The sequence below is a fragment of the Rattus norvegicus genome, chromosome 13, assembly GCF_021556685.1.
Source record: "Rattus norvegicus strain SHRSP/BbbUtx chromosome 13, alternate assembly SHRSP_T2T, whole genome shotgun sequence".
Classification (NCBI taxonomy): domain Eukaryota; kingdom Metazoa; phylum Chordata; class Mammalia; order Rodentia; family Muridae; genus Rattus; species Rattus norvegicus.
In genome coordinates, this window is record NC_141546.1 from 34,137,097 (window position 1) to 34,147,294 (window position 10,198).

Genomic DNA, 10,198 nt, shown 5'->3' on the forward strand with positions numbered 1-10,198 from the left:
CTCTCTCCTGGAGGAAAACATTCGCCCTCCCCTTGGCACCATCCCTGGTGGGCAACATGGGGAACAGTGAACAGAGAGGGGCTAAACTGGTGTCATTCTTAATGGGCAGAGGAGAGGAAGGAGCCAAAGAGGCAGCCGGGGGCAGGAAGTAAATTAAATCCTTCAAGACAGGTCCAGAAAATCAAGGAGAAAGAGCGTTTCAGAAAGCATGCGAGTTTGTTGGAGGTGGGGTTGGGGGAAAACGGCACACAGTGAGGACCTGAGTTCGATCCCCAGGACCCATGTAAAAATGTCAGACAAGGTGGCACATGCCTGTTATCCCTGTGTTGGGGAGGTGAAGACAGCCGGATCTCTGGGGCTTGCTGGCCAATTCTCCTATCAAATGACAAGCTCCCATTTCCGTGAAAGGCTCTGACTTGAAACCATTTTCTTTTAAAGCTCAGCCTAATAGCTTAGCAGGTAAAGGCACAAGTCTGATGAACTGAGTTTAATGCCCAAAACCCGTAGAAAATGGAAAGTAGAGAATTGATTCCGTGAAGTTGCCCTTTGACCTATACATGTAGCCCGTGGCGTGTGTCCCTCTCCCCCACACATCATAAACATGCATACATTAATAGATAAAATAAAGAAAGGAGCAGAGCTTGATTGAAGACAGCTGATGGCAGCCTCTGGTTCCCACACCCGTGCGTACACACACGTCACTTGTGTTCACTATGCTGGTGAGGTTTTTGTTGTTGTCGGTGGTGGTGGTGGCTTTTTTGTTTGTTTGTTTTTGTCAATTGATACAAACTAGAGTCATCTGGGAGAAAGGATCCTCAACTGAGAACACGCCTCTCTTAGATGGGTGTGCAGACAAGTTTGCAGTGCATTATCTTGACTAATGACTAGTGTGGGAAAGCCCCACCCACTGTGGGCATGTCACTCCTGGACATATTGTCCTGGGTTGTGTAGGCAAGCAAGCAAGCAGAGTGAGCCATGGGGAGCAAGCCATTAAACGGTATCCCTCCATGGTCCCTGCTTCAGGCTCTGCCTGTCTCCTGGCTTGAGTTCCTGTCCTGACTTCTCTTCATGATGGACTGCAAAGTTGGCTTTTGATCAGTGTTTATCACAGCAAGAAAAAGCAAATTATGATACCCACGCACATATATGTGCACACATACCAACTCACAGACACTCCTCACGTTCTGTAAAGGGTTAAGCATCCATCACCTCCTCTCTGTTCCCCTCCATCCACTTTCTCATCTACCAATCAGTGTACGGATAAATTAGTCATTTGTCCTTCAAGCTGGCCACCTACCTACTTACGTGTAGTGCATGTATTGATCTATTTATCTATTGATCTATTGATGTGTATGTCATTATCTATTGCTCCATCATATCTATCATCTATTACCTACCTATCCATCTATCTACCATCAATTAACCCTGCCTGTCTCCATTTGAAGGCAGGCTTGACAAGCACAAGGAATTTTGTTTGACCCATAAGTCAATCTTCAAGCAACTTAAACATTTTATTCAAGTGAAAACTGAAATGAAGCTATAACATATTTAAGTAACAGCTTAACCCTGAAGCCGCGGTGGGAAAGAATGTTATGTTACGTTTTTACTAGAAAAGGTAAAAGCAGTAGTAAAGCTGAGGAGAGAGCTCGGGGACATAGAGCAAAGTCGTCTGCATATGACAGACAAAAGGGCAGTTTCTTCAATTTATGTTGAAAGAGTCATTGAGAGAAAGACTCCAGATGAGCAGATGTGAACAGGAAGCCCTTAGTGATGAAAGCTTCTAGGAAAACATCTTGAGCTTGATGCATAAGTGGAGACACATTCTTAATGGCAGTGGCATTTTTTAAGTCACCTCTGAGCCAGCTGGGTCTTACCTCACATCCATGGGGACATGGCACCCTCTGCTGTGGGAGCCAGTGATACCATCTTTGTTGCTGTTTACGACAGGGACTTGCTCTCTAGCTGTGGCTGTCCTGGAACTCACTATATAGACCAGCTGGACTCGAACTTAAGGAGCTCCATCTGCCTGCTCCTGCCTGGGAGTGCTGGGATTAAAGATGAGTGTCTCCATGCCCAGCATTTTTCAGAAGGTAAGTTGGGAATATATTAGCCCTTCAAATCTACCTTCCACTCAACCCAGCAACAATTCCATCCCCAGCAGTGAACCCCTAGGTGTGTCTGCACACACATTTCCGTGCAAGGACCGTCACAACAACACAGCTGCAACTTCAATGGCCACACCAACCCAGTACCTCTAACTAGGATGACTCTGCCACATCTGTATTTCGGAGTGTCACGTGACCACGGAGGACCACAGCTTTTCTGAGCACCACAAGCTTAGTGTGATATATGTATGTTAGTTTTAAGGAAAAGCTGTTATCCTGTCTGGACTGTCCCAGAGCATTATGCTCTTAGCAGGAGCGAAGTTAGTCTAAAGAGACATTTGTGCCTCTCCTTTTGACTATCAGGCAATTGAGACGATATGCCCTAAGAATATAGAATGTCCTTACCCCCAAGAAGCCTGTGATGATAGAAGGAATGATTGAAGCCTGGTTCCAGCCAGAGGGGGCGTTTGCAGCATGGATGATGGCTGGACCACACCCTGACCAGGTCTGATTACCTCTTGCCCTCTATGTAGTTTTAAAATTTATTTTATTGCACACATATGAGTGCTATGCTTGCGTGTATATCTGTGCCTCTCATATGTTTGCCTGGTGACCTAGAGGTCAGAAGAGGCTGTTGGAGTCCCTGGAGCTGGAGTTATAGACTTTGTAAGCCTCCGTTATGGGCGATGGGAATCGAACCTGGGTCTTCTGCAAGAACAGTAAATGCTCTTAAACCCCGAGTCATCCCTCCAACCCAGCTCTTGCCCTCTGTTTAAACCTAAGTCTCATGTCAGGACTCAGACCATGCATTTGAGCTCACTGGACCCCTTTGCTCCTCTTCCCAATGTGGCCACAGTGAGTCACTTCCCTCTGCTTTTCATTATCATGTTCATGTTAAATTGGCCCAGGATGGCTCATCCTGGCGTAGTAGGGCTGCAGGCCCAAGCTCTGAGCCTGACAGTTCTGAATGTGAATGTGAAGCAAGTAACCATTGTGGTAGGGGATCATAGAAAGGGTTGGTCCATCAAGGGTGATAAGCAGCACAGACACAAGTGTTTGGGTAAAAATGTGCCTCTGTTGGCTCATTTTATTTTGAGGCAGAAGCTCATGTAGCACAGGCTGACCTCAAAGTCGCTGTTTATCGAGGACAGCCTTGAACTGCTGATACCCTTGTCTGTAGCTCCAGAGTGCCAGGATCGCAGGCATGCACCGCTGTGCCTGGTTGATGTGGTGCTGAGGATTGAACCATGCCTCATGCCCACGAGGCAAGCGTCCTGGCTAGTTTCGTGTCAGCTCGACACAAGCGAGGGTCATCTAAAAGGAGGGAACCTCAATTGAGAAAATGTCCCAGTCAGATTCAGCTCTAAGGCGTTTTTCTTAACTAGTGATTGACAGGAATAGCCCTGCCCATGGTGGGCAGTACTGTCCCTAGGCTGGTGGGCCTGGGTTCTATAACAAAGCAGGCTGAGCAAAGCCATGTGAGCAAGCCAGTAAGCAGCACCCCTTCATGGCTCCTTCAGCGGCTCCTGCCTCTGGGATCCTGCCCTGTTTGAGTGCCCGTCCTGACTTCCTCCAATGAAGAACAGCAGTGTGGACGCGTAAGCAGAACAAACCCCTTCCTCCCCAACTTGCTTTGGTCACCATGCTTCATCCTAGCAGTAAAGAGAGCAAGTGCTCCAGCAACAGAGTCACATCCTGGTCTGTCTTCTCCTGGATCAGAGCTACTCTCAAGGGGACGGATGGGTGTGAGGAAGCTGTCTAGGAAACGGAGAGTGACCTTCTGTCCCCTTGTCCAGTGGGAAGTTTCTAGGGGCTGTTAGAGCATCTCCGAAGCCCTGGAGACAGACAACTTTATCCATCCAGCGGATAAAGACCACTAAAGGCAGAGCAGGAAGCTCACGGGGAGGAAACTAGTTTTTAATTAATTGTGGCCTCTTTTTTTATCGATGACTGCGGCAGCCAGAATCAGTGCCTGTGGAATCTGGGAATCCTGCTTTCACTGCCTCCGAGGTCTTGCCACACTTCAGGCTGCCTGGAAGACCCTCCCCGGTGGGTTCAGGTAGCCTGAAAGGGTTCCACCTATCCATGCAGTTGGATAGCTCCTCTCAGATCCATTAAACAATGGCTTTTCCTGGGGAGACATGAATAACCATATAGTCAATTTAGCTAGGACAACACTCCCCAAAAAACCCCAAAACAAAAGACAAAACCCACCAATGACACCAAAGTCCAGTTTACTGAGCTGGTGGTTTACTGGGAGTCCTTTGAGGAGTATGGAGAGCAGTTAATCACAGAAACAAAGCCCCAACTGCATCAGGAACAACACCGAAAGCTGTGACCCCGGGCTTCCCGCACAGTTTGCTTGGCTAGTGGGAGAGCCTCCTCTCTCCAGCAGCCTACTCTGGTAAGTTTGAACTTTCTGAAGTGCAGAAGTCTTGCTTGCTTGTTCACTTCTCTCTGCTGAGCTTCTTTCTCTCTTAGCTTCTCCTTTCAGGAGAGAACGCCTCACGTCTCAGGAAACCGCAGCATAACAAGGTCCCACAGGTGAAACCCAAGCCAATCTCTCCATCGTTCCTCTGCAGGGGACTCTCCACTTTCTGATTCACACAGCTGTGTTCCTGGGCCACAAGCCAGTATGTCATCAATCAGTCCTGACCCCTCCCTGTACTCCGGCACCCGAGAGCCCTCCATCCCATGCCCCTTCCTCTACCTCAGCCCCTGTTCTGCCTTAGCAGCTGCCCTGCCTTGAAGGCCCTGCTGAGCTTGCCTGGGTCAGGCAGCTCTCGAAAGGTCTTAGGTCTGCCCTTTCTCCCCGCTGACTTTTCCTTTTCCTCCCTGTTCAGTAGCCTCTGGGGTTGGAGTGTGTGTGTGTGTGTGTGTGTGTGTGTGTGTGTGTGTCTATCAGCCCTAGAGGTTTCCTTGGACAACATCATACTGGATTGAACTAAACTTTCAAGCCAGCTGGATCTCTTTGAAGATCTGGGTGGCTCAAGTCATATCGCCCTATTCCATGGCATGGCCTGGTACCTAGAATGTGCTAGGTACAATCTCTTGAAACTCAGACTGGAAACACAAGAGAGTCTGAGGAGACGAGTCGAGGCTTTCAACGCTGGGAGTCTCCTGATGACAGAGGGTGTGAGGGAGGGCAAGGGCACTTACACTTTCTCTTCTCAGAACAGTTGCTCCCTCTGACAGCTGAGGCAAAGGCAGGGCGTGTCTACACTTCCTGTCCTCTGGGCACCACAACCCCACTTCCAGATGCAGTTGCCTCATGATAGTGTGCATGAGAGCCCTTCCTGGCTTTCTTCCATCCTTCCTGGCCGGCGCTCACAGGAAGTTCATCCAGGTAGTCCTCCATGTACAGCCCATGGGAGATAAGAAGCTCTTAAATTTACAGATGTGAGGGTCTTGACCAGCATTTCCCCTTCCCTTGGCCACCTCCGGGGTCGTCTGGTGCAGTTGCCTTTTTGTGGAACAGGCAGAGGCAGCCTCTGAAGCCATTCAAACCCATAGTCCAGTCTGCTATAACGAGATGCATTGTATACAAGAGTATGCAGAAATGGGTTGGGGATGTAGTTCAGTTGTTGAGCATAGAGTAGCCGCCCAGCATGCACACAACCCTGGGCTCCATCTTCAGGACCACATAACTGTGATGGAGCATGCCTGGACTCTCAATACTTGGCATCACAAGTGCAAGCTTGCAAGTTGGGTTAGAGGGCTTGTCTCAAATGAATGAATGAATGAATGAATGAATGAATGAATAAATAAATAAATAAATAAATAAATTTCTCATGTGTAAAGGTGTAACTTACCCATAAAGTTGTCTTCACAAGGGGAAAGAAAAATTGCGTCTTGCATCTGTCTCTCAAGGGGTCTTCATGGGAGCCATCTGGAGCCTTCCCTTTAGTGTTTTGCTGGGAGCCCCTTTCTCCCTTTTATCTGGGCAGCTTGTGTGTGTGTTAGTTGGCATCGCTCCTATTTACCCACTCCTCCTGATCCCGGGTGCCCTGGCTTCACATTAACCATAAGACTGTTTTTTAACCTGACAAGGGATCCAACCCTTTGTCATTAGCAGAAGGGAACTGGCTGGGAAGGGAAAGGAGCCCCACATTCCCCCGAAACACACACAGATGCCCTGATACCATCAGGAGCCAGTGTTTGAGCAGCTGGGATTACTGGGATAAGAGTCTGGCCCTGAGTGGCTGGAGTCGTCCATGACAGATCTTTCAGACTCTCTTCAACCACCTGGAGAAGTCGAGTCTTCCTGCTCAAAGTTCTTACCTGAAGCAAAGACATGAGAAGGGGGCTGCCAAAGAGGGAGCTGAACTTGAAATTTGGAGTCAGCCTTGGTTTCAGACTGGCTTTGGCCTGATTAGCAGCTCACTGTGTGGTTGTAAACCAATAACCTCAACGTTCTGAGCTTCAGTTTTGTGCTTGGGACTGTAGAACCTCATAGGATGATCCTGAGGAATTCATGTGTGCAAAGAAGCCCTGTTCACTGTGTTTAGTGTCAGTAAAGGGGAGTTTCTTCCCTTGCTGCCGTTTTCTATGCCATCTGTCCCGGCAACTATGGAACCTGGGGAGGAAAGGTTAAGGAGGGAGTTTGTGGAAAGCCCGGATTGTATGCAGACGCAGCAGCGGAATCTTTCTTCCTAGGTGGAAGATCTACAGCCCAATAGTGCTTCCAGAAGAGCCTTTGTGGCAACCTTGCCTGTCCTCTCCTGGTTGGATACCTGAGGGTGAGTAACAGGGAGACCCAGGCCAGTGCCTGGAGGCTGAACGCGGCCTGCAGCGCCCCCTCGTGCTCGGAGAGTGAAGGCGACTTTTGCTCGCTCCCTGCAGCTGGGACTGCAGAAGGGAGGAAGCCATAGCCTGTAGCTATATTATATACCCTGGACAGTTTTGCAGCTAACGGTCCAAGATCACTAGATTCTCAGCCTACATGAGAACACACACACACACACACACACACACACACACACACACACACACACACACACACACACTGAGGTTTGATGGAGCAGCAAATGACCTAACTAGGCGCCCAGAGAGGCAGAGAGTGCAGGTAGGACAGGAAAGTGCAGCCAGGAATCTTCTCCAGCACACATGTCACCGTGGCAACCATGTGAGCTCACACCCTCCTCTCCCCAGCTATGGGGCTTGATATAACTCCCCATTTGTACAGTGGCACCCTCAGCCTCTTCCTTACAGGTTATTCTGCACACTGACAGAGACAGCATGAATCTGACTACTGACATTTCCAATCAAGACAGCAGAGAGTGAGCCCTCTCATCAACACCTGTCCCTCCCCAAATCTGCCGGGAGGGCTGCTGCCTTGCTTCTTGTCCTTTGAGAGCACATCCCACAATCAGATAACTCCCTGCTCCCAGCACCAGATCTACCAGAAACTGTATTTTTATTCGTATTTTTGCCCCTGCTCTCACCAATTGCCAAGAATCTTTGCCTTCTAGCTCTTTCTCATAAAGGTTCTACTTCTAAGAACTAGGGTCCTTTCTCCTTAGTAATTGATCCCCCTCTTACTCATTGACACACAAGCAAAACCTACTGTATCTTGTTACAAAATGAGAAGCCATCCCTCGCCTCACCAACAATCCTCTGCTCCTCACCCAAGGGTTTTCAAGACCTTGTCCTGGGCTCTTCCCATCCTCTGAGGGACCCTCACCAGCCACACATAGCAGACCCAGAGAGGCCAGGACTGAGAATCTGTGCTTAGGAAGGGCAGGATTCTTGCCTCTTTGATGGTCCATACTGTACTGTTAAGAGTTTTCTTGAACTATTTTTCTACATGTACGTATATTTGTACACACATATATCCTGCTTATAAACATCAGAGCAGCCAACTACAAAACCATGAAAAAATAGTTTAAAATGGAAAAGGACTAGATTTGGTGGTGACACCTTTAATCCTAGCACTAGGAAGGCAGAGACAGGTAGGGTCTCTGTGAGTTTAAAGACACCCTGGTCTACATAGCAAATTCCAGGCTAGCCAGGGCTGCATACTTTGTCTAAAACAACAAGAGCAACAACAACAACACCCAAACATTAAACACTCACCAATGGAGAAAAGCAATCATAGTCCTAGTACAAAAGATTCGTGTGTGTACACTTGTGCACGTGTGTGCACATGTGTACATGCATGTAAGTATGTGAGTGCAGTGTGTGCCTGCACGTGTGTGTGTGTGTCTGTGTGTGTGTGTGTGTGTGTGTGTTGTAAGCACATGCATACATATGTGTGCAGGGGCACTTTCCTGTGCTGGTACATGTGGTATATGTGGAGGTCCGAGGTTGACACAGGACTGCCATTCCTCAGTCAGTCCCTCTCGTATTTGTTTTGAGACAGAGTCTGTCACTGACCCAGAATTTCATTGTTCCAGGAAGGCTGCTGGCTGCTAGATGGCTAATGGTGGAACCTCAGAGATCCTCCTGACTCAAGCTCTCCCCCACCCCAGCTCCGGGGTGCAGGTTCACATTGCCACACCTGTTTTTTTGACACATATCTCCCCCATACAGTGTAGATACTGTAAATAATCCATTTGCACACATGCACATACCCATACATGTGTATGCACACAGAGACATATATGCACATGCATACACAGAGACACTCACACAGAGGATGCATGTGCACATGCACACATATAGACACACACACATACATACACGCAGGGGTGGACATATGCATGTGCACACACATAGTGTGTATTGTGCTGTGCACTAAGAAGAGGGTGCATTAAGCTACAATTTCTGCTCTCAGAACACTGAGGTAACGGCTAGTCTCTTCCAAGGTTGTCCAACTGTGGGGAGCCTCTTGTTTCAAGTTCAGAGGAAAGGGGAGCCCTGAAGATCAGGCCTGGTGGCCACACCCAGCAAGGCAGAAGGGAATTCCTTAGATTGGAAAGTAAGTTCTAATTCAGGAGAAGTAGCAATCGAAATGTGAAAAGGTCAACAGGGACCTGAAAAACACAAGCACACTGTGTTTGTAACGGTAGTTGGTAGTCTTTGAAGGGACGTTGTTTTCAGGACACAGGGCCTCCTTTATCACAGGTTAGCTTCAAACTTACTACATAGCCAAGGAGATCTTTGGGGGTCTGGCCCTCCTGTCTCCACCTTCAGAGAGCTGAGATCACAGTCAACGCCCACCAAGTACAGGATTTACGTGCAGTCTTTATGAAACATTGTGCATAAATTTATGCAGTATTGGGGACTGAATTCAGGACCTTGTGCGTGTTAGTCAAGCACTCTACCAACTGACCCACAAGCCGAGCTTTCCATCTAGACTTCTAGACCACAGGCAATACCTGCTCCCTCCTCCAAACCCAGCACCAGAGATGGGGTTTCCATGATAATTTGACCTGTATATATATATATATATTTTCTTATTGGCATTTCTTTTACAGTAAATAAGGATGAACACACATGTATACATGTGTATATAATGACTAGCATATAGGCTTTTTGAAAAAAGATTTACTCATTTTTATGTAGTATAAATGGCCTGTGTTTTACAGTCCCTGTTGATCTTTTCACACTTAAATTGCAATTTTCTCTGAATTAGAATTGCTTTCAGCCTGAGGAAATTTCTTTCTGCCCTTGTTGGAAGTAGCCACCAGGTTTGATCCTCAGGGCTACCCTATAGACACACACTAAATATATTTGCCCGTGTATCATGTGCATGAAGTACACGTAGGGTCTAGAAGAGGGCATTGGATTCCCCTGGAAGTGGAGTTAAAGGAAGTTGTGAGCCACCACATGGGAGTTGTTAGGAACTAGGAGCTGGGGACCGGAACAAGGAACTAAGAAAAGAAGAACAGTAAACTCTCAAAACCACTAAGGCATCGCTTCAGCCTCGAGACTCTTTTTACTGCGTAAATTAGCGATTTGTATGTCCTCTTGTCCCTCCGATTATCCCTTTATGAAGGGGAAGTGGAAAGCGTTTGAACAAATCCATGCGTATTATCACCTGCCTGTTGCCACAGACCTAGCATCACCTCATCAGGGGAGTTCTGTTTGTGTATGATATTAACAAAGATGTCTGAGCACGGTTTCACTCATTGGCAGCCACGCACACCTCC